General features: G+C 37.3%; 1 protein-coding gene and 1 pseudogene across 1 annotated transcript in view; both read left to right on the forward strand.

The window, feature by feature from the left end:
• The window catches only part of NDUFAF2 (NADH:ubiquinone oxidoreductase complex assembly factor 2), a 174373-nt gene that overhangs the window by 69302 nt on the left and 78725 nt on the right, over positions 1 to 26346 (forward strand). The gene's annotated exons all lie outside the window — the stretch shown is intronic.
• Positions 10426 to 17812, forward strand: LOC124518604 (PRELI domain-containing protein 1, mitochondrial-like; annotated as a pseudogene).

Here is a 26346-nt window from a genome sequence, read left to right on the forward strand (position 1 = left end):
AGGTTAGGGTAAGAGCCAATTGTATCTTGTTTATTTGAGGTTGTGTTAACAGTGATAACCTAAGAACATTGTTCATTCTTATCTCATGTTCTTAACACACTTCAAACCAAAATCATGTTAGCAACCAGCTGCTGGCCTAATGTGTATGTAGAGCCACATCCTAAAGGAAACCGGTGTTGGACAAAGAGAGGGATACTATGTAACTCTCCTAAAAAATATGTGTTACTGAATCAGAATTAATTATTTGAAAAAGGGAAAAACCCAGCAACGACTCTGTAGCATTGTTTTGGGAACTCATATATCTTAATTGGTACTCTTGTTGCAGCTGTAACTTTTTTTTCTTTTCATTTCATATGCTTGCTGTCATTTGCCCATTTCTTTTCTGTGCATGAATGCTTTTTTCTTTATCTTCTGATATTGTGTTTTTATTTATGGAAGACAAAGTACAGTGTGATGCTTCTTTATTACTTGCTAAATTCCTTGTTTACATGCTAAATCCCTATTTTAATGTAGTTTGGGGATAAATGTACTGAAAATATTCACTGCTTATATTTTCAGTTTTGAATTTATTCATATTGTGACAGTAATTGGTAGAAAACTGTTTCTCACAGCTGACAGGCCAAAAAAAAAAAAAAAAGCTTAGGGACAAAGCTACCACATGCCAGGGTGCTGAGGGCCCATCAGATATTTAAAGAAGTGGCATTTGTACTTGCATTATTTAAGCTACTGTTGAAGAAGAGATGAGAAGAGACCATATTTGTAGCAAGCATATTATAGAACTCATTTTCTGAAGAATCATGTTTTTGAAGAAGGTATAACATCTATCAGACATTTTATAAAGCACACAAAACAAATATATAAAAGTTCTTCTCAAAAAGAACTGGAAACTGTGAATGCTATGGCATAATTTTTTTTTATTTTAAATCCCCCAAATTGAAACAAATATATCTACATCCTAGAAATTAGTAATTAAGACCAAATTTCAAACCAAGTGTTGGTGAATAATTTTATCATTTTGCATCACAGAAATACTCTTTGGTAAACACTGTTTAAAGATGCATATTTAATTTCTGTTTTGCCAATTAACTCAGATCATTAATTATCAGACTGTGATTTGGTGGATCTGGGACATCTGATGTCTTTAAGAACACCTCAAGTGATAGAATAGCTGCTCTTTGGCTTTCGTGATGATGGCTCTATTTCTGTTCTTTTTTGCAAGTATGAATAACTCTGTTTAATAAAAATAAAAGAGCAGCTCACTGATGTCTCATCAGAGAGAAAGCCAACCTTGCCCTTCATCCTGATGAGATATGCTGGTGTAAGCAGGAGTGATGAAACAGTCCTTTCTAGTTCATTTTGTTATTTTTAATAGTACATGGGTGAGATTTCAAAGAGCCGTTGATGTAGATCAGGACCCAATAACTTTTTCGGCCTTTGAGGATATTCTATTAAATTGTCTAGCTCCATTGTTAAAGTGAGGATTTGTACAATGCATTTAAGAACATTTAAGAAGTAGCTGAGTTGTCCTCCTTCTCTGGCTTTAACTATGAAACAGATTGTAAAACACTTCAACCTGAAGTTTATAGTCTGACAGATTTTTGTTTTGCTTTCCTTTTTTTTTTTTTTTTGTTTGTTTTGCTTTTTTTTCTTCATTCATGGTCAATGTGATGGGTTGAATAGTGTCTCCCAAAAGTTCATGTCTGCCCAAAATCTCAGAACCTTTTGGAGATAGGATGTTTGCATATGTGATTAGTTAGGATAGGGTCCTGATGGATTAGAATAGGCCCTAAATCCAATGACTAGTGTCTTTATTAGAAGAGGAGAGGGCATACAGAGTCATACACAGGGAAGAAGTCCATGTGAAGATGAAGGCAGGGATTGGAGTAATGCAGCTATGAGCCCAGGAATGCTAAGGATTGCCATCACCACTAGAAGAGGCAAAGACAGGTGTCCCCTGGCGTCTTCAGAGGGAGCATGGCCCCTGCCTACACCTTGATTTTGGACTTCTAGCCTCCAGAGCTGTGAGAGAACAAATGTCTATTGTTTTAAGCTACCCAGTTTGTGGTACTTTGTTATGGCAGCACTAGGAAACCAAGAGAGTCAGTATTCCTAAACATTCTTCTGCAAACTTATATATTACAGCTTATTTTCACATACTGATATTACCCACGAAGTCCTCAAGGGTAAAACCACATCATACTCATCCATAGTAGGCAATATTTATTATTATTTTTAAATAATAAAAATATTTATTATTGTGTAACCGTGTGGACACCCTTATTTTTTAAGGTTCCCAAATGTGTTCTTCATGAACAAATATGTTTTTATTAAATTTGCATATTTGAGGAAGACTAGAATATAAATATCCATAAGAATATGGAAATTTATAGATAATTACCAGGCTTAAGTTTTATTTTTTTTTTTTAATTTTTTTTTTTTCTTCAACGTTTTTATTTTATTTTTGGGACAGAGAGAGACAGAGCATGAACGGGGGAGGGGCAGAGAGAGAGGGAGACACAGGATCGGAAACAGGCTCCAGGCTCCGAGCCATCAGCCCAGAGCCTGACGCGGGGCTCGAACTCACGGACCGCGAGATCGTGACCTGGCTGAAGTCGGACGCTTAACCGACTGCGCCACCCAGGCGCCCCAGGCTTAAGTTTTAATAGTTAGCAAGGTATGTTAACTTTTACTACTACTTTTTTTTTTATTAGTAAAACTGTATTTGTTTTTATTTATTTATTTTGAGAGAGAATGAGCATGAACAGGGGAGGGACACAGAGAGTAGAGAAAGAACATCCCAAACAGGCTCCGTGTTGTCAGTGCAGAGCCTGATGCGTGGCTTGAACTCACAAACGGTGAGATCATGGCCTGAGCCGAAATCAAGAGTCGGAGGCTCAACCATCTGAGCCGCCCAGGTGCTCTAGTAATACTTTACGTAAATAATTTAAATCAGTTTTCAACATTGGATGTTATTCTATGCAATTCAAAGACCTAGGAAATCAATACTGAATATCAATAGTAAAATAAAAACAGTTATTAATGATATTCCATATGAATATTTACAAAAATGAAGCCACAATTAATGCAAATCTATTATAGATATATGTATGTGTTCACATACACATATCTAAAGGCAAGAATTATTGAATACAAAATACAAAATGATTCAAGATTAAAACGCGTGTTTTTTTTTTATTTTTTTTAATGTTTATTTTTGAGAGAGAGAGAGCAGGAGCAGGGGAAGGGCAGAGAAACTGAAAGTAAAAATCCATATATTAGCAAGTAGATTTGTCACTAATATGCTGGAATCATCTTTTATAAAAGCATTTGTACTTTTTAAAAAAATTTTTTTAATGTTTATTTATTTTTGAGAGAGAGGGAGAGACAGAGCATGAGCAGGGGACGGGCAGAGAGAGAGGGAGACACAGAATCTGAAGCAGGCTCTAGGCTCTGAGCTGTCAGCACAGAGCCTGACGTGGGGCTCAAACTCATGAACCATGAGATCATGACCTGAGCTGAAGTTGGTCGCTCAGCTGACTGAGCCACCCAGGCAACCCAAAAGTATTTGTACTTCTAGACTTAACTATTATTCTAGATACCTCAAATGAGCCCAGTAACCTTGATAGCACTATTTTAGCCATAAGAGATTATCTGCCTTTTGTTTGAAATGTATTAGTCCTTTATAAACATATAATTCCATGATTGTAATTTAAATTTCTCTTATTTTATTTTTTATTTTTTTAATGTTTTTATTTATTTTTGAGAGAGAGAGTGAGAGAGAGAGAGAGACAGAGTGTGAGCAGGGGAGGGGCAGAGAGAGAGAGGGAGACACAGAATCCAAAGCAAGCTCCAGGCTCCCAGCTGTCAGCACAGAGCCCAATGTGGGGTTGAAATCACGAACTGTGAGATCATGGACCTGAGCAAAGTCAGACACTTAAGTGACTGAGCCACCCAGGTACCCCTAAATTTCTCTTAAACCTAAGTGCTCATTATTAGTGGACCAGTTACATGAATTATGGTACATATATACAATGGGTGCTTCTGTAAAAAAATAATGAGGATATACTTTATGTATTAATATGAAAAAATCTGTTATAATTGCTAAATGAAAGGAAAATTGCAGAACAGTTTATAGTGTAAGCTATTTATGGAAAAACAAAAGGGGGGATCATATGTCTGTGTCTTTGTCTATAATATACATACATACATTTATATTGACTTCTGTGTGCATAAAAATAATTTCTGGAAGGTTGAACTAGTAAAGGGAGGTTGCCAGTTAGTTGTATGTGTGTGCACGGATAGGAACTCAGCAGATAGGACATAGGCGTGAGGGAGTTTTTTCACTGTATACCATTTTATACTTTATGTTTGAACCATGTGAATGCACTAGGTAGGTAGGTAGGTAGGTAGGTAGGTAGGTAGGTAGGTAGGTAAGTAGATAGATAGGAAGACAGATAGATAGGAAGAATATTCTGTGTTTAAAAGTATGCTGGTGAATTCTGCTTTAAGAAAAACCCAGTAAGTGGAAACCAACTTTAAAAACAGTCCCATTTAGGGATTGATATGAATTAATCAAGAAAATATATAGAGCATCTCTTGCATGTAAATTGCCATATTAGACATTGCTGAAGCTACCAAACAAAGTATAAGGACAAAGTGACAACCTTTTAAAAGTGTGCAGTGATTATGTTACAAAAATATTACTCGTTTTACAACAGGATTCCATGTACTGTCTCTGAATCATGATATGATTCTAATTTCCCTCATGAGTCTTCCAATCAGTAAATGAACTTTGTGGTTCTTCGAAGTTTTCTGAAGATGTAGTTTCTCAATTTCATATCATCCTGGTTACTTTTCTCCAGTTGTTCTTCACTATATCAGTGTGCTTTGTAAAAACTCAGCATCAAATGTGAAAATGAATGCTCTGAATTGGTGTGAGTAGCTCTGATTACAATTTTTACAATTTTGTTAGCATTTGGGATAACTTTGTCAAACTACTGAAAACTACCAACCATTTAAACTCAGTGCTCTGCCATTGGGCAGGAAGTATTCTAAGTAGATCACTGCCCTATAGGGCAACAAAAGTAGCATGCAGTTTTATTCCAGAAGGTTTACTCATCTGTTCTGTGAGACTATCTTACTATTTTATTGTGAGACTTGATGAAATATACCTCCTATGTAACCCTTTCGTGTCTGAAACACAAGACCTTCTGGCAGTTTCTCTAGTTACCCAACTCTGTTTTCCAGCATCTGCCCTTGAGTTCCATTCTGGCTGATTTCACCAGTAAACCTGGCTTTCTACCCCCATTGCAGAAGATCTGAGCCATAAAACTTCTACACTTTCCTATTGTGAAGAACTAGTTGAATAGGCTTTTAGATTAGATGATCTTGGCTCATCAGGTATACCGTTCAGTTTCAGAAGCTTGGATGCAAATAAATCTCCTATAGTATGCTCATATGTTTATTTGACCTTTTGCAATGATGTATGCTTTGTGGTCATTAGAGTCTTTTATCTAATTTTAACCACTTGGTATTCAAAAGGCAAACATCCTAATGCAGTAACTTCTTTCATGGGGTTTAATATTTTATTTCTATATTTTCCTAGTCACAATTTTAGGTGAAGGATTTTCTGTCTTTTAGCTCCAGGTCATTTCTTCAGAAAAAATTTCATGTGACAAGAGCAGTGGTAAAAACGTAAAAATGAAGCTCTTTAGGTTGAATTGCAGGGTTTGATGGAAGAAAGAAGGGGTTTCCCTGGAACTTTTTCTCTCCCAAGGCAGTCCATGAAACATTTTCATGGAATGCTTTATGTTTAGTTTTACTTCTATTATTGTGTTCAGAAAAATGAAATTGACAGAAGTTAGATTGGCCTTAGGACAACCTTAGGAGAATCATTTTAGAGCTTTTGACTTTTTAGGATAGTGATTTTGATTAGCAGCAATTTGGATACTTTTTTTTATCTGACCTCATTTTCCTTATCAAGGTGTCTTCTTGTCTGTTGAAACATGTGGCCTTTCTTTTTGATTTGTTAACATTATTCCTTGTATCCCATCCCAATTCTGTGTATTCTGTGGAAATAATTATCCTTAGAGCCTAAATATCGGTAATAAATTCAAAATGGCCCAAGCAAAAGCCATTTATGAGTAGGAAGATGGCTTCCTCATGGGTAGTCTCTTAAAGACAGATGTATTTACCTAAATAAGAAATATTTTTGCAACTCTGGTAAGTGCAAATCTGGGGAAATTGTTACCAGTGTTTATACTTTGGATGCCAACACTTTATTCTTACATTTTTTTAACCTTTAAATTTTTTCTAATTATAAAAGTAATACAATATTATAGAAATATTTCATAAGGACAGGAAAAGTCCACCACAATACTTACCCCCCGGAAATAACCACTTTGCAACTTGGAGTATATTTATATCAGTCAGGATGGGTAACTGGCCTGTCATAACAGAAGAACCATGAAATTCCAGTGGATTAACATGACAGACATTTCTTTTTCCCTGGCCTACCCCAGGTTAAGTGTGAAGGTGTTGACAGTTTCCAACTGAGGAAAGATTCCACCATATTGTAACTGCAACATGTGGCCTCTTCAGATACTTTGGTAGGAGAGAAGAGGTTTAGAGATTATTTTTACTAGCAATTACATTTTTTGGAATAGCAGTGAAATGTGGTACTTTAGCTCACAGCTCATTGCCAGAGGCCCGTCTTGAAGGGTACAAGGAAGTAGAGAGGAGCACTTGATACGGGTGAACGATAAGAATCCCTACAACAGTATTATTGCCTGTTTTTCTCTGTGCTGTTGTCTGTATTTTTATCTAACAGATGAGAATATCTTTTTAATCTACATTTCTTTAATTATTAGTGAGGTTGTGCATATTTTTTTGCCTATTTATATATTTATGTCGTATATAAAAAACTATTAATATCTTTCATCCATAGTTTTATCAGTTCTTCCTTTCAACCTATTTGTATATTAGGAACATTCAGACCTTTGCCTTTCATTTCATTAAACATCTTCTTTTCTCCAGTTTTTTCACGTTGTCTTTTGACTTTGTTTGATGGTATTCTTTGCTTGTCAGTCTTTTATTTATTATTTTTTTAATTTTTTTAACGTTTATTCAATTTTGAGAGATGGAAAAACAGAGTGCAAGTGGGAGAGGTTCAGAGAGAGGGAGACACAGAATCCGAAGCAGGCTCCGGGCTCTGAGCTCTCAGCACAGAGCCTGACGTGGGGCTCAAACCCACAAACTGTGAGATCGTGACCTGAGCTGAAGTCAGAGTCTGATGCGAGGTTCAAACCCACAAACTGTGAGATCGTGACCTGAGCTGAAGTCAGATGCTTAACCAACTGAGCCATCCAGGCACCCCCCACGATTTTGTTTTTATGAAGAAAATTATACAACCCTTTTCTTTAAAGTTTCTGTGTTTCCTCTGATCCACAGAACAGCCTTTCCCAGTCCAGGCTTATTTGTATAATCCACTCATGTCACTTTTATATCCAAAATACTAAACTTCAAATAAGGCACCCCAAGGATATAAGGTTTGTTTTTCCCAGGTGCCAGGGGCTGTTTTGTGGGTTCCTCTGCACATTTTGACTCCTCACACTTGCTATGTAACCATAGTCTCTGATAACCATTTTCCTATTTATGTTCTTATCTGTTACAACATTTCTTCTGAAAGACACCATGTTAGTATGTGTTTTGTGAAGGAACCAGAATTTACCACAATTCAAGATCACCTTGTAGCTTAGCAATTTATAAAACCAAAGTAGCGTGAGCATCCCTCCATCATGCCTGGCAAAATAAACCATTCACTCTCAGCCCACACTGTGAGGATTGAGGGTGGACAACATGATGGTCTTCTCTACTCTGCTCTCTGTACTTTAATTGCACCCCAGATAGGAGAGGACACCCCATGCTTGGGAAGGTAATAGTGCTGCCAATGTTAATTAGCCCTAAATTGCATTTATTTCCCTCTCCCACTTCCACAGCTATTTCTCCTTTCTACCAACTTCTTGAGCTGTTTCTTTGATCCTGAAGTCCCTAGAGCTTTTCAGGCAGAAGTATGGCTGCAGTGCAGGGTGCCAGGCTCATCTGAACATTGTGTTTCAGGACTTCCCCTTGCCCACGCTTCCCTGTTAGCAGCAAAACTGCCAGTTCTGAAACATGACCTTATACTCTGTGATCAAAACCTGACTTACGATGGTCCTCCTACTCCCAGCAGCCCCACAACCCCCTAGAGAGAGCACTGTACAAATCTGTGTTGCTTTTGTTTTGATGCCTCATGTGATAACCTGAATGTCCTCTAAGTTCAGTATTAAATCCTCTGTTTAGTTTGTAGTATGACTTTTAAATGACAATGTACAGAATAATTTATAATAACAGTAATAACTAATATATGTAATACTTACTAAGTTCCAGGCACTATTCTTAGCAGTTTATGTATACTAACTAACTTTATCCAGTGATCACATTTTATCTTAGTATCCCTATTTTATGTGTAGGGAAAGTGGGGTACAAGGAAGTTACATAATACTAAAGAATATAAGCTGGTAAATTTCAGAGCCAGAGAGTCTCCTTCCATAGTCTATGCTCTTAACCAATTGCCTATACAGTAAAAATATATATATATATATATATATATATATATATATATATATTAAGTTTATTCAGCGTTTGTTTTTCAGTTTAGTTGGTGTCAGAGCATTCCAAGGCAATCTTACCTATTTATAGGGACCTGTAAAGTTAGTGCCTCAACTATTGGAAGTGAGGGTTGACCTCAGCCATTTCTGAACTAACTCCTAGTGTGTGCTAGGTGCACACTGCCTGTGGACCTTAGTGTTGCAGTAACCATTTTCCTCTCTTTCTCTGATATTTCATATTGTTGAAACATGGCAAGCTTGTCTTTGTCAGGTAGGATTATAACCAGCCACAGAGCCCACAGCCTAGAAATGAATCAACCCAACTAGTCCAAGGATAATATGTCATCCATATAGGGCTTCCTGCTGAGATATTTAAGGCTGGGAAAAGTAAAAGGGGGTAAAATGGAGTGTTTCGGTGATGCTCTGAATGCCTAGAGTTAGCTTAAGTAGCCTTCATCTAAGGGTGTGTACTATCACTATGGTGAAAGCCTTTCTAGCCCTATACCATTGATTTTTATCATCCTTACTTCATGGCAGATAGAATAAAAGAACAGAGAAAATTTACTTCCAAGGCAATTTATTAAACATGAAGTGAAAAAAATCATGAGAGACTTGTTTCTTTTCATATTTTTCCCCTTCAAAATTGCCTTCTTATAGTTGACTAATGAATTCATTTCTCTTTCATATCACAAACTTAAGTGTGTCTCTGAATAAGACCCAATGTCTGATTTTTTTTTAAGTGCTAATATGTACTGGAACTAAGTTCAAAAATTCATCCCTCTTCCCCCCTCCAACCCACCCCCCTCAAATTCATTCCCTTGCTTCTTCCTTCTTTTTATAATTTGGGAAGTTTTGAAATTATGTTTGGATGGCTTTCACTGAGGAGATACGTTTGCTTGTTTATCCATTTTAAATCAAGAAAAAAACACAGATCAATATTCATATCATTTCTTGGCAAATAACTCAGTTGTCAAATTATTTTTGTGTCCTTGGTTTGGTGCCTACTCATATTAAACTTTTTGAAAGGGAGATTGAGTTTAAAATGTGGTTGCTCTTTAATCAGTAGGTAACCTCGAACAGTTTCAAAGGTATGGATAGTTTCTGTTTTTATGTGAGGTGAAGAATGAGACATTAGAGTTATAAAATTAAGATTCTTGTTGAGTAAGCAAATTTGCCTAAGGATAGGGGTAATGGAAATGCTTGATAATTTGCACTGAGAGGTGAGAGTTGTCACAAGCTGTCTCCCAGGCAACTAACTCTCTTGAAGCCATTATACCTGGGCTGATCACCTTATTTCCTAATCTCAGTAAAGTTCATCTTAATCCTAAACACTTCGGGGCGCCTGGGTGGCTCATTTGGTTAAGTGTCCAACTTCAGCTCAGGTCATGATCTCATGCTTCTGTGGGTTTGAGCCCTACGTCAGGCTCTGCTGACAGATGGGAGCCTAGAGCCTGCTTCAGATTCTGTGTCTCCCTCTCTCTCTGCCCCTCCTCTGCTCACACTCTCTCTCTCTCTCTCTCTCTCTCTCTCTCTCTCTCTCTGTGTCTCAAAAATAAACATTAAAAAAATTTTTTTAATAAATTTAATCCTAACCCGTCAATAAGAATTTTTCCCAAAACATGTTTTTTTCCCCTTGAGATTATAATAGAGAAATGTCATTGCTCATTTTTCTTTGTGATCTAGACATTACTCATCTTTTTGCTAGAAGCAGTCAGGCAGTGCAAAATACCATCTTTGAGAATCTAAGAGCACCAAAGTTTGACCATAGTGGATTAGAATGGGTGATTTGAGAGGTGAGTGGTGGCAAAAGAACCCTCACAATCAGGTCCATTTTGTTAGGCTTTGTGGTTGTGTCTCAAGTTGTTTTTTTTTTTTTTTTTTAATTTTTTTTCAATGTTTATTTATTTTTGGGACAGAGAGAGACAGAGCATGAACGGGCGAGGGGCAGAGAGAGAGGGAGACACAGAATCGGAAACAGGCTCCAGGCTCTGAGCCATCAGCCCAGAGCCCGACGCGGGGCTCGAACTCACGGACCGCAAGATCGTGACCTGGCTGAAGTCGGACGCTTAACCGACTGCGCCACCCAGGCGCCCCTCAAGTTGTTTTTGACACAACATACATGGTAAAACCATCCATCCCTGTCATTTGTGGAAGCCAAGGTATATTAAAAACCAATATTCCTTAATCTCCCAAATTAGGCATTTTGTATTTATACCAGAGTTTTGTATTCTTTGTAATATTTATATATAGAAAGGATTTTAATATGGCAACTTCAAAGACCAAATACATCCTGTGGATTATGGCCTCTATTTATATACTATTTGAGTCAATATATTCATGTAACCTTTTATTTAAAATGGTATAATTAGATCACAAGAGGACATAGCTCACCCTTACTTGGCATGAACAGTTTCCTTTAATAAAACCGTATTTAAAAAGAAAAATTACTTCCAGGTAAAAATTGGCTTTAGTGCATGTAATTTAGGATCTAATCAAGTACTAAAAAGTTATTTAGGGAATAAGACATTGATTTTTATCTTCCATGAGGGCTAGCTGTGCTGTTGATGGGAAGTATTCACATTTTTGTCACATAAAGCGTTTTAACTATTTTGGTTGTATATTGGTTGATACCACAAGGTAGTAGAAAAATGTATGTGCACAGTCTTTGAAGTCCTATAGACCAAATTAAAATTCCATTTTTCCTACCAACTAATTGTGTGACATTGACCCAAGTTTCTTTTGGGACAATCCTATGTTTCTTCATCTGTAAAATGGGAATAATAATACTAAGCTGCTAAGTGGAGATTAAAAGGAATAATTTAAGAAAACCACCAGGTACCATGCCTTAAACCCTGTATCTATTTGATCCCACAGTTTAACCTGTTTCACCTTATAAATCTCTCTCTGGATTATTGTGGTAGTCTGGTATTCCATTCCCGTCTTCCACTTCACCCTCAAAGTGGCCACCAAAGTGATTCTTTTAAAACACATCTTTGAACCTATTCATCAGCTACATTATTAAATTTGCCAGTGACTCTCTGTTGTGTCAAGGAAAAAGTCCATGTACCTTGTCATGGCATTCTTGGGCTTTCCAAGATCTGATTCCACTATCTGTTTAATCTCTTTGATCCTGCAGGCCTCATAGGTGAGGAATTTGCCAGGTGAGAGGAGCCCTGAATCACAGGCTTGTTGCCTTTATATATAGTTTTAGTCTGTGTTGGTGGTGCTAGTGGTAAACTATATCTGCTCACATAATCTCCTGTCTTCCTGTTACCAAAAAGTACTTTTCTTGCGGCTTTAATATTAGTAAATTACTTTAGTATTTTATTCCTTCCTATGTTGTTAGACTTGTGTGAGGTTTTAATGCAGTGCCAGTAGCAGAAACTAGCCACAACTCTTCATGTTGTAGCCCTTGTCCTTGGGAATCTTTAAATGCCAAATGCATATGAGGATTTTTTGCTGATTGAGGTAAAACTCACATAACATAAAATTAACCAGTTTAAAGTATACCATATGGTGGCGTTCAGTACATTCACATTTTTGTACAATCCTCACCCTTGTCGAGTTCCACAACACTTTTTGAGGATATTTTTAACCTAACGCAGAAAATTTTTGAATGAGTGCTGAAAGAATAAGGCTAAGAATGTTAAGGATTGGCCTGATGATGAGCTCCTCTAGTAGGATCTCCCAAGTTTACAAATTCTATAAATTATATGTATATAAATATTTATTTACATTTATATAATAAATGACACATAATATAAATTTACCATCTTAACCACTTTTATTTTTTTTATTTTTTTTAATTTTTTTTTAACGTTTATTTATTTTTGTGACAGAGAGAGACAGAGCATGAACAGGGGAGGAGCAGAGAAAGAGGGAGACACAAAATCTGAAACAGGCTCCAGGCTCTGAGCTGTCAGCACAGAGCCCGATGCGGGGCTCGAACTCACGGACCATGAGATCATGACCTGAGCCGAAGTCAGACGCTTAACCGACCAAGCTACCCAGGCGCCTCCTTAACCACTTTTAAATACACATTTCAGTAGAGTTAGGTACATTCACCTCACTGTGCACTAAAGTGCCCAGAAGTCTTTTCATGTTGGAAAACTGAAACTCATCAACTTAACAGTTCCCCTCCTCCCTCTTCAGCCCCTGGCAACCACCATTTTATTTTCTATTTCTATGAATTTGACTCTTCTGGGTACCTCATATAAGCAGAATCATACAGTATTTGTGTTTTGGCTTTCTGTGACTGGCTTATTTCACTTAGCATGATGTTGCCAAGGTTCTTCCATGTTGTGACATGTGTCAGAATTTCCTTCCTGTTTAAGTCTGAAAAATCTTCCATTGTATCTATTTACCACTTTTGTTTATCCATTTATCTGTCACTGGACATTTGAGTTGTTTTCACCTTTGGATGTTGTGAGTAATGCTGCTCTGAATGTGGGTGTACTAATGTTTCTTTGAGACACTTCTGTTCTTTCTGTTCTGCCAGAAGTGGAATTGCTCGATCATAGTGTTAATTCTATTTTTAACTTTGAAGACCACCGTATTGTTTTCCATAGAAGCAGCACCATTTTACACTCCTACCAACAGTGCACAAGGGTTCTAATTTGTCCACATCTTGCTAACACTTGTCTCATTTGGGGATTTTTGGTGTTTTTTGTTTTGTTTTGTTTCATTTTGGTTTGTTTTTTATAAGAGCTGTCCTCATGAATGTGAGGTAGAGTCATACATTTTAAATTAAACTCTGATACAGAGGGACTTAGGATGAAAAATGTCCAGTCTCATTTAGAGATTGTGGCAAAAGTCTAAATTTGAAAACTTGTGCCATGTGACCCTTTTCTCCTTCACTGTACCCCAAATGACAGGCCTCGAGTAAGGCTTATCACAGCTTAAGAAGTCAAGAAGTTAGAAGCAGTAACACTGATTGGCAGTAAGAAATAACTAAGGCATTGTGATGTGGTGGAATCTTTTAAAGTCAGAAAGCCAATCTCAGTAGGACCTATGTAGGTTGAAGTACAGTATACTATGTTACTTATTTATAATTAGCATGAGATCCAAAGAGAAAATGAGTACACAAAGGGTTTCATTTACTAAGGCAAGGGAAAAAAATATGTCATTTAAAAATTATTTTTATTAAAGTGGTCAGACTGGATGGAAATATTTTCTTTTCAAAGCAATTGGCTTCATTTGTCTGAAAATGCTGTCCTATGGATTAGCTGATTTTTCATTGTTGCCAAAAAGGTGACATACTGTTTAAAGTAGCATATATTCAAGTGCCTAGAAACATTTCACCATCTTCTGTGTAAAATCCAATTGTCTTTTTAATTTTCCATTTTCTGGAATGATATCTGAAATCACTGTTTTCCTCCTCCTTTACTTTTATAACTCCTATTCGATGAATAGCTCTTACAGAAAGTTTCCCATTTCTTTATACTCCACAATTCTGGGTCCCTTATTTTTTACTTTGTGGTATCATGGCAGATAGCATTTTCTCTGTTACACTTACCTCCCTGTATTGTAGTGATTCTTAACCATCTGACCCTTGAGACCACCAGTGTGTCTCAGATCAGAGACAGAGTTGTTGCTATCATGCTGCAAAGTGTACATAGCATACATCTTGGTAAGCCTCTGGGAATGTGAGGCCGTTACATTGTCTGATATGAGTCATCATGAAAAGAAAAATACTGGGACCATTGAACCAGACTGTGACCAACTTGAGCCTTCTTTCTTTTACTCCCATGTATAGAGCAGTGTTTGACCTAGGCACTCAGTGTGTGTATGTATACATGTGCTTATATAAATAAATATTTATTGTATTTTTAAAATGTATTTTAAATGTTTGTATTTTTAAAAAAAATTTTTTTTAACGTTTATTTATTTTTGAGACAGAGACAGAGCATGAACAGGGGAGGGGCAGAGAGAGAGGGAAACACAGAATCTGAAACAGGCTCCAGGCTCTGAGCTGTCAGCACAGAGCTCAACGCAGGGCTCAAACTCATGGACCGCGAGATCATGACCTGAGCCAAAGTCGGATGCTTAACCGACCAAGCCACCCAGGTGCCCCAAAATGTTTGTATTTTTTAAAATGAGTAAACACTAAGATGAAGAATTTGGATTTTCTTTTTAAGAAAAATATATGCATTGTGGAATTTTAAGTTTTGTATAGGAAGAGTGATAGAGTTGTGATACACTAAAACTGTTATAAAATCATTCTCTTCCTTCTTCCAGAAGAGATACGAGATTGAAGATTCAAAGACAGAGGTATAAAATTGCAGTGAAGGGAACAAGTAAAATCAGGGTGAGGGAAAAGTGGACCCAGATATGAGGCTGTAATGTAAACTACAATTACCTGCACATTTCTCAGAGTGGACTGCAAATGCATCGCTGAGCTTTGTAGCAGCCAACTCAGAAAGAGACAGCCTTCCATCATGTAAATAACTATTGTGAAGGAACAGGACTATTTTTGTTTTGTTTTGTTTTCCAAAAAGAAACATAGCCTCATTTTGCTTTTATTCTTTAAAAAATACACATTTCTTTAGGCATCTGGGTGGCTCAGTCAGTTAAGCATCCGACTTTGGCTCAGGTCATGATCTCACAGTTTGTGGGTTTGAGCCCTGCATCAGGCTCTGTGCTAACAGCTCAGAGCCTGGAGCCTGCTTCAGATTTTGTGTCTCCCTCTCTCTCTGCCCCATCTCCACTCATGCTCTCTCAAAAATAAATAAACATTAAAACATTTTTTAAATTAATCAATAAGAAAGTACAAAATCTGTTGTTAATTGCCCCACCAGAGATAATTTTGGGCCACACTCCTAACTTCTCAGTAATCCAGAGACAAGAACAGTTGGTAACACAATTTGTGCTAAGTTACATTCCCAACAGCATAAGAACTTCTTAATTTTCCTGCACCCTCTGTAACACGGGGTCACTGTTGGTAATCTTTCTTAGTCCTATAAGAGAAAAATGATACTGTTATTTTTCTGTTATTCTTAGTACTGAAATCTGATGTAACTTCTCCCATAGTTTTTATAGACTTTACGCAATATAATTAACAAGTATCCCTGATGACATCTTTTGATAGATTTGATATGTTTCCTTCTGAAATACTTTTTTACAATAGCTGATTTTTAATTCAGTCACAGTCTTTCTGGGGCCAGTATGATATGGCCTGGTATTCCGTGTCTTTGTTGAATTTTATTTATCCAGCAGTATATTTGTAAAGACTGCTAGCTTTCCACCAAAATCCACTTTCTACTTCTTCATGGACACACAGCTAGACTACATTTAACAAGTTTCCTTTTAAATTAGGTGTGGCTGTATGACCAGGTTTTCTGTAGTGCATTGTAACTGGAAGTATTATGAGTCACTTCCTGGCCTAATCAGTAAAAATCTCCCTTTGTTTCTCAGTGCTCTTTCTTCTTTCTGGCTGAATGAAATGGCAGTGCTCAGGGAAACCCTGGAAGTCAGCTGTTGAAGATGGCTGAATAGCCTTCAGTCTGAATCCTCATATGACTATGGGGGAAGAACTGGCCTACCTGAGCATCCATCCAGGACTCTTACCTAAGAAAGAAAGAAATTTCTCATTTAAGCTACTTAATTTTGAGTCCATTTGCTACCACAGCTTAGCCTACCCTAACTAATAGAATATTTTAGAAAATATAACTGAACAGAAATTGAATTAGATTCAAGTGCTCAAAATCATGAGGATATGTTGTATCTATCAGATGACTCTACCTACCTTCACATTAGTTTCATTCATATATAGGTTTTCTCCACACTGTAGAATTTATGGCCCCAGCAGTTTGAGGTCTGTCTGGTCTTTATAACTTAGGATCCTTAGAGGTTGAGAGTCTTTCCTGGATGCTCCAGCAAAATTTGTAGGGAAATGCTGATTGGCCTAGCGGTGTCATGTGCCCAGTCCCTTTTTTGTGATTAAAGGTTTGTAATACTACATCCAAATTTAGTTCACATTCCCACCTCTAGCTGGAGGGGTAATAGCATCCCGTCAGGCCCACCCACACCCCGCCAATCTCAGTGGACAGAGGAGGATCACAAGGAATGAAATAGTGAATGGTTCCCCAAAGAAAGGATTTCTAAACATAAAGAAAAGACATCAGAATACAGTGTAGTTACAAAGGTTTTTCAGTTAATATAAACATGAAATAAGAGGGGCCTGGATGAGAGTGGTGGTGCAAACATTAAAATAAAAGGAACAGATCAGAGTATATTTTTGGTGTTGAAAAGTTGGCACTGTTGAGGAGGGAGCTAGTAGTAAGGTCAATTTATATTTTTAAAAAATAGTCTTAAGAATTTTCACTTGTGGCTCACAGCTCCTCAGGGCAGTGGCTGCTGCTTGGGTGCAGAGGTGAGTGAGCTGTGAGCCTAGCTGGCTTGCACAGAGCCATGGCCCAGCACCACCACCCCACTGCCTCTCATGGCTTTGCATCCCAGATGCAGTGCAGGTGCTGAGTCGCCCCTGCCAGAATGGTGGTGAAGTTTTTCCCCAGGCCAGAGAGTGCTCTGGAGTTCCTGGGACCAAGTGTTCATAGCCTTATGGGAATGGTACCCAAATCCCTATAGCAAATGTGTCTTGACAGAAGACACAGTGCACCTGCAGGTGACCTCTGACCAAAAGCTCCTATCCTAGCATCTCCTGACAGAGACCAATAGGGTACCCTGCTGGGCCCAGTGACTGTTTCCTACCAGTGTTGCTCACTCAGTGTACATCCTAGAGGATTCTGTTGTAGAACAGCAGAACCAGACTGACCACACCCAGCTGATGGTGGCGGAGGAGCAATGTATTTGCTGTGTGAATTCTGATAAAAGCGACTGTACTGAAATCCAGCAGGAAGCATGGGTCTCTAGCTTATTTGGTGTCTCTAGAACTGTCCACAATCGTCTGCCTTTTCTTCTTTTGCCAGAAATTTGGCCTTGCCCAGTTCAGAAGTAGTGTGGCTAAGATTGTGAAAGGATTTCAATACATCTTGTAGCTGCACAGTGAGACCCCTTCCAAAACCCTTGGTGAGACAGCCAAGGAAGCCAAGGAGGAGACAAAGGAGAAGGCACTGGCAGCTATAGAGAGGGCTAATGACCTTGCCATCAAGGCAACCACCAGGCAGCAGCAGGTTGTGTGGCTAGCTCAAGCCCTGGTGCAGTAAGACACCTGACCATCTGGCTCAAATCCCTGTGCCCTTTATAACCTTATACTTTATTATCTTTTTAAGTTTATTTATTTTGAGAGAGAGTACATGCACACATGTGTGTTTGTGTGGGCGGGGGAGGGGCAGAGAGAGAGGGAGGGAAAGAATCCCAAGCAGACTCCATGTTGTCAGTGCAGAGCCCAGCACAGGACTCCATCCCAGGAATGGTGAGATCATGACCTAAGGCCACATCAAGAGTCAGATGCTTAACTGACTGAGCCACCAGGTGCCCCACCTTGTACTTTATTAAGTCAACTTCCAGGGAACCTGGGTGGCTCAGTCAGTTAAGTCTCTGACTCTTGATCTCCACTCAAGCCATGATCTCATGGTTCATGAGATCAAGCCCCATGTAGCTGTTAGCGCAGAGCCTGCTTGGGATTCTCTCTCTCCCTTTCTCTCTCTGCCCCTCCCCTGCTTGCATTCTTTCTCTCTCTCTCAAAATAAATAAATAAACTTTTAAAAAAAAAAAGATTAAAAAAAGTCAACTTCCAAATTTTTTTTCTCATTTGTGATATAAAACATAGCATTTGTCAACCTAAACATAAAAATATAGTGTTAAGTATATTCATATTGTAAAAACAACTGAAGTTTTTAAATTAGGAAATGAGTAAAATGATAGTACTATCAAAGGATTTCAGAGATTTGAAAGGAAAAGCAGTAGAAGATAGGGAGAGATGGATTTCATAACTACTGATGGAACAGGCAAGATCATAGTTTTCCAAAGTCTTGGGGAGCCAATAAAATAGTGCTGGAAAGATGATTTGCAAGGCAGGAATATAGTTAACAGTGAGGAGAGGGTCATACACCTAGGCACTGGACATCAGCATTAGACAGGTCTCAGAGTATGGGAATAAGGTCTGTCTTTTTACCAAGAATAGCCTGTGTCTAGGCAGGTAATAACAGTTAGTTATAATATTTATGAGCAGTGATTGGTCTTTCCCTGCCTTAAAAAATTGGACTCAAATTAGGATTTCAGGAGAAATTTCTAGAACTGAGATGCAGGGCATAGACCAAGGGACAAAAACACTTTGCTACTTAATAGGTACCAGCAAGAAAAGTGACTTCATAGTAACCAATTTGCTTGAGCAATCATACATGTTTCTCCTGCTTCAGCACAAAATTTCCTCAAATGGAAACTTACAGGGCTTACCATAAAGATAGGACTTTAAGGATTAGATATTAAAGACACATTACAGGAAGATATAGAACTCTCTATCACAGAAGCATAAGGACATCCAAGTAAAGCATAGCTTCAAATAAAAGTTCATGATTAGAGCTCATTAAGTGATTAGAGTTATAGATGTTGTCCTAGTAGTTTTCATCATAGAGATAAAAGTCAAAATAATTGGAGCTGTTCCCACCTGTATCACTGATGTAGCTTTAATGAGCCACTGCAAAATAGCAATGGACCTTCTCATTATTATCAACAAATATTTGAGTGTTCCCCTGCGTGTAGGGCAAGATCCAAATTCCATAGGACAAGGCAGATGTTTATCAACTCTGAAGACGGGAGGGAAATATTTGAAGTATTGCTTTGTATTAGCATTCTTTTATTTGCCTTGGAAGCCACAGTGAAAGACTTAATACTTCTATATGTTTTAGTATTATAACAAGTTTCCAACCTACAAATTACTTGAATTCCAAAAGTTCTATGTAAGCAGCTCATTTAAATTCAACACATTTTCCATTGAAATTGTGTCATAAATGGTAGTTAGTTTTCATAATAGTTCACATCCCTTTTAATCCACAGTTCATGTGAATTGCTGCACATTAGCAAAAACACATACTGGTTAGCAATGGAATCAAGAGAGATGCAATAACTCTACAGGTTTTAAAAGGAGAGATGGAGAAAAAATATGTATATCTGTGAGGAAAAAAATTGTTTTCAAATAGATTTCACTCAGCTGAAAAATTTTAGATCATGACCTGAGCATGATCTATTGGATCATCAATAGATAAGCATCATCTATTGGATCCCTTTGCAGCCAATAGATGGTGCTGTTGTCACACAATAGTTGGGTTGCTCTTAATTCTCAAGACAAAGGGAGGTTGTGGGAAGTATATGCAAAGTGGTTTTAAACTGTGTTGTTAAAGGAAGCAGAAAAAAAATAAGAGAGGCAGTATGAACTTGGTTATATGTGGATGATATCGACACATCAGGTTTTGTAGCAAAGAAGGTGACTCTCCTGGTATATTTTATTAAATTTCTGTGTGAAAATTAGATATAATTGAAAGCACACCTTTTCTTATCCATAATATTTTCTTTGAGATTTAGTTTACTCAATGATTAAAAATAAAGATGGTTGTGAGAATTAAACAAGAAAAAAAGTGTCTAGTAAGTGTCATACATATAATTGTTGCTCAACAAATATGTTTCTGTTTATATCCTAAATGAGTCAGATACAATTAATAAACTACAGTAACATAATGTTATTGATATATTGCAAAATTAGACTAAAATAGAGGCACCTATGTGGCTCAGTCAATGAAGCGTTCACCTCTTGATTTCGGCTCAGGTCATGATCTCATGGATTCGTGAATTGGAGCCTCATATTGGGTTTTGAGCTGACAGCATGGAGCCTGCTTGGGATTCTCTCTCCCTCTCTCTCTGCCCCTCCCCTGCTTACTCTCTATCTCTCAAAATAAATAAAAATAAACTTAAAAAATAGACTAAAATATGTGATCTCTGGAATCTTATAAAGAAGTAGGAAAGATGTTAAGCTTTGTCATTTATTGCTAAGAATAAAAAATTTTTAAGGCTGATTAGTTCATTCTTTTGTTGGTAAATATCCTGATATGCATTTACCAAGTACACCCTTGAGTAGATGTAGTCTACTTTACACACGATATATTTGGAGATACCCATCTTAAAGTAAGATTACCATTTTGCAGATCTTCACTATTTGTGACTATAGTCTTAAACTTTTTGAACATTGGTGGAAAATAAGAAATAAGTAGGGAAAAATAGCAGGATGAATGCTCTTTATTGCAACCTTCACAAGCAAAATAGAACCAATCTTTCCTTTTAATGCTTCTATAGCCTTCCTTTTGGTGAAGTCACAGTTTATTAGCATGCCTTTCTGCCAAGAAAACTGAAGCAGAGAGCGTAGGTAAAATTTATGTCATCCAATTTTATTAGTGATTAGCCAAGGTAAAGTTTTATTGTAGAGAAAGTTAAAACTAATGACTAAAATAATGGGATACTATAAATAAATTGCTCTTACTAGAATTACTTTATCCTTTCCTTTCCTAACTGTCTTTTCATTGCTCAGGTTGGTCTCAGACTACCTTATTTTCTCCCTCTTCCCTAGATCCTCTAGGTTTGACGGGAGGAAGGAAGTAGTTGAGAATGCCTGTCCAGTGAAGGCCTGCTTCCTTGAGGACCTGTGAATCCAAGAATTGTTCCTCTGTCTTTTCTATACAGACATTTTTCTCTCTTCCTAAGGACTTCTTGCTCCCAAGTGAGAGAATGATTTCTCGGTCAACTCTTCTTGTCTAAACACTGGAAGCAGACCTTAAGTCATGCTCTAGCCTTAAATCATAGCTCCACATGTGAATGTGAAGTAGGCCTTGTATTTCCTTGGGCTGTGGAATTGCAGGGAAAATGCTGCATTGTCTTCCACCTGATTACTTAGGAGTTTGTGACAGATTCTTTGATAACTCTGTGACAAACAGGGGTAGAGAAAGAAGCAAAATACATGATGGTCTTTCTGCCATCCATAAGGTCTTGGTTTTGTTTAGGGAACCAGTACATGTTCTTGAATGCATTTCACAGTCTCAAAAGTGTGATACTGGGTCTGAATCCAAGATTTTCACAGGGCTCCTTGGAGCTTGAGGAGTGTGAGTAGGTTGCCTTCAGGGAAGGGAAGGGGAGAAAAGATGAAGTGGTATTGTGGACCCCTGCCTCAACTATAGAAGCTCTGCTTTGAACAGTTTCATAAATTCAGCCTGTGCTGAAGATATTTTTAAAGAAAAGAGTTTGAAAATTATTGACCCTTCAACCTCTTAACAGCTGAAACCAATATTATACTCAGGAATCTGGTCCACAATTACTGGGGTAGTTCCCGTTAAGCTGATGAATATCACAGTTCATTAGATGATTATGTGATTTCTTTATCAAAATATATTTCTATTCATTAATGATAAGTAGTGCCTGATGGTAACTAAATTAAACAGATTAATGAAGGGTATTACTAATTTCATGGGTTAATAAATAAATATATATATTTTTTTTAATTAAGACTAATGCACCGCAAAATGTACTCTATTTATTTTCACTGAATTAGCCATATTTGAAACTGTCATATAGTCTGTGAATTAGTAGCTAATAGTGCAATCTGTGACTCTTTTATGATCTTTGATAAAATGACCAAGTATTACTTGATTTCTATAAAACTATTTGGATCTAGAAATCAATCAAATAATCAGTCATATCTTCTGTATTTCAAATCTGAAAATAAAGTTTGGGGTAAGCCCAAGCTTTACAAGTGATCTAATTTTCTAATTATCTAAATTCTAATAATATTTGCCACTGTTTGTTTATTCTTTTAGTTTCTCTTTTTACCTCCCTATTGATATCCCCATTTGTTCAAGTTAGACTCTCAAAGTGAAAATCAAATACAGTACTTAATTATATTGGTTTATACTTAAGTATGTGCTAATTTTGAGAGGAGAAAATATTACCCCTTTTTAAGGATGAACCAGATTGGAATTTGCTTGCTTTGTATAGTGATTGTCACTAAAAATAAAATGAGTTTTCAGTCATAAATTTCCTCACTGGACTTTTTAAAACCTGGAATTTCCATATGATATATCTTAAAGCATATGTGATTTAGCTAAACATTATTTTATTTTATTTTATGTTTTTTATGTATTTATGTATGTATGTATTTATTTATTTTGAGAGAGAGAGTAACCCCAATAAGTTACACATTGGAGGTAATTTAGCCTTACACATTCTAAAAAAGAATTGTAGAATATATTAGGTGAAAAAAATACTTTGAAAAACTGATTTCCTACACATCAATCAAAACATAAAATGGCTGCATATCTTGTATTTCTTCATGGAATAAACAGTCATGAATGTATCATTTGAATTTTTCCGTTTTAATGTTTACCTTTTTTGGAGCAAATGTAATTACAGCTATACTTTTTCTCAAGGTTGAAAATTCCTTGCGGTTTGGAAAATAAATGATTTTTACACAAAAATGTTTGATTCCCACAACAATAGGAAGTAAAAGCAGTAAAATGCTAGACCTTTCTAGGACCCACATGCTTGATTTGGGGATGCACTCAGAAAACCTATTTAACTTTTTATTGTAAATCATCCTAGATTAATGTAATAGATTATTCAATATATATTTGTTGGCTAAATAACATATTTTTAGAACTTTAAGTTTTTGTTTATATGTAAGATTGTTAGGGAACAATAGATAAGAGTTTGTTGTTCAAGCAGAAAGCACAAGCACAAATTTGCATTAGGTACATCTTTTTTTCTTAAATTATGATATTCTTCATATGTACTTTCAGACTTCACTTTTGTAAATTGTATTTATGGCTTTTAAAAATTAATGAAGTCAGATTTAAACAGTTTATTTTGGATTTTCTAAGATAGAAGCAGAGATTCCTTATGGGAAACCTGTAAGTATGGAGAAGCTAATAAGATTTTAGATAATCCATTGAACTAGTTGGCCATTTTACAAATTCTGAAAGCTTATCTGGAAGGCCTCTTTAATTGGTTTTTAAAAAAGTATTACCTGCTGAGACCTGCTGAGATAGTCATCCATGCTCATATAAATATATGTAGAATATGTCAAATTATAGAATCATCACATTTTCAAGCAGAAATGCCTCATTTGATCACTATAGGAAAATAGTAGCTTATGATTATGAGTAAAATGTTAGTTTTTAACTGGATATCTGTAATGATACTGTACGCAAACTTTGTAAATGCTGATTTTAAAATCTTAAATGGGAAATGCTTAATGGTGGAAGTTAGTAAAAATGCTTAGGTTCAAATTCTAGCTGTACTACTTTAATTGGCTATGTACATTTGGATAAGCTAATCATCCAGTGTCTTTTTTTCCTCATCTATAAAAGATGTTTTAAAGGCAAGAGATAATATATGGAGACACATAAATACTTCCTAACATAGCAGGCTCTTAATAAGCAACTTTGGTTGTAATAAGTAACTTTGGTCAAATAATACTTTAAGTCATATGTGAAAATGACTTTCAGCTTAAGAATTCTTAGTACTCTTAACTAAGGTTTTTTTTAATTTACAATGCTTCAGCATAATAAGGTTAAAATTCCCCAAATCTAACCAATAGAGTATGTGGTTCTTGTCTTTCAGTAGCCCTCACTTTCATGTATTATGCACCAACACTTCTAAGCCTCTTGTTGTATGCAAAATTCAGTCTTTTATATATCACCAGACAGACTGATTTAGAAATATCACCTGGTTGCACTGATCACTGCCACTGGGGTAGAGGGCCAGACATGAGTCAGACAGAGAGGATCTTAAACTTGGCCATCTTACCACCATTTCTTCAAGCCAGAGGCTCTTGTCAGGCATCAGAAAAGTCTCAATCTTGTTTATTTGCAGGGGGGAGAGCTATCTCAGAGATGTGTCACCTCAACCCAACCTCTTTTTCCACCCCAAAGTCACCTCCAAATGCATTAGTCTCCCCTTGCACTGTCCCACCTGTGGGAAATATTAGACTGAAAGTAGACAGATGGTTGGAAACATCACCAAGGATTATATGTGCTTATGGGTCACAACCAATATAGGCCTCCACCTTTAATTTGGTAATGGGAGAAGAAAATCCTGCCTCCATTGTGATAGATACCTAATGAGTTTTGAAGCTTCAAAATTTAAAAATTAAAGGCTGCCCAAATATCTTCCCTGGCCTTTGAGGATGCATTAGGGAAGGAGCAGTGGTCTAGAAAAGGAGAGATGCCTAAGCCTGCTGTTTAATTCTTCAGGAGACTTGGTGTCACCTGCCTGTGACTGGCACCTGTCAAGGGTCTTACCTACAGGGTAAGACCATAGGATGACAATATTTATAGGTACCAAATTAGAAATTTTGTAATTCCTAACCCAACCATCTTTTAATATGTAAGTCTTGTTCACCTTTCAGATGTGTAAGAACACCCTATTTGCAGAGGAAAGGGGAATTATTTCCAAAAAAAACAAAACCAAAATCCTCTTCCATTATGGATGCTTACTGGAGCTCGTCTTTATCTTTATGGTTACAAAATGATGGTATTTCAGCTCTGGCCCTTGTTCTATACATTTATTATTCAGCACTGTGGTAAAGCAATAGCTCCTTTATCTCCCCAATTTATTTTTTTATCCATCTATTTATCTATATCTTTTAGTGGTTTGGCTTTATGGATTCCTTTGTTTTCCTAGTAGAACATTTAGTTCTCAAGCATTTTGGTCTCAGGATCTCTTTCACTCTTCACAATTATTGACAGAGCTTTGTTTATAAGATATGTATTAATATTTATATTGAAACTAAAACCAAATTTTTAATTATTTTAATATTCTTTAAAATTAAAACTAGTAAACCTATTACGTAAAGAAAATATTTTTTGTTGTTTATATAAAGAATATATATTTTATTTATTCATTCATTCATTCATTCATTCTTTTGAGAGAGAGAGAGAGTGTGCACGCATGTACCCTGGTAGGGGCAGAGGGAGAGGAAAAGAGAGAATTTTAAGCAGGCTTCACACCTAGGTCAGAGCCTAGTGTGGAGCTCAATCTCAGGACCATGAGATCATGACTTAAGCTGGAATCAGGAGTTAGATGCTTAACTGGCTGAGCCACCAGCGACCCCCCAAAAATATATTTTTGATCAGAAATAATGATAGATACCCAAACAGAAACATTTAGAGAAAGGGGTAGCATTGCTTTATGTTTTACAAATCTCCCTGATGTCTAACTTAATAAAAGATAGCTAGATTTTTTCATATCTGCTTCTTTATTCAGTCTGTTGGTATATCACATACATGTAGTTTCTAGAAAACTCTATGTTCAGAGAGGCCCACAGAAGAGGGTAGGAAGGGCGGCGAGGCGGTGCGTGCTCCACGGACTGGCGGGAGGGAGCCGGGGCGGAGGGGCGGCTCGCTGGCCAAGCAGAGCCCCCGAGTCGGGCTGGCAGAAGCGGAGGGGCCGGACGGACTGTGTTCCGACAGCAAGTGCGACTTAGCCTCTGGGAGGTCATAAGTTAACAGCTCTGCTCTGAAAGCGGGAAGGCTGGAGGACAAAGGGAGGGAGAGCTGCTGAGCCCCCGGACGACAGAGCTCAGCTTGGTGGGGAACAAAGGCGCTCACCAGCGCCATCTCCCTCGCCCATCCCCCAGGCAAAATCCCAAAGGGAACCAGTTCCTGCCAGGGAACTTGCTCCCTGTGCGCAAACACCCAACTGTGCTTCTGCGGAGCCAAACCTCCGGCAGCGGATCCGACTCCCTCCCGCTGCCACAGGG

The sequence above is a fragment of the Lynx rufus genome, unplaced genomic scaffold (genome assembly GCF_022079265.1).
Source record: "Lynx rufus isolate CCGP_SWC_20201006 ecotype Redwood Valley unplaced genomic scaffold, mLynRuf1.p SCAF_1, whole genome shotgun sequence".
NCBI lineage: Eukaryota > Metazoa > Chordata > Mammalia > Carnivora > Felidae > Lynx > Lynx rufus.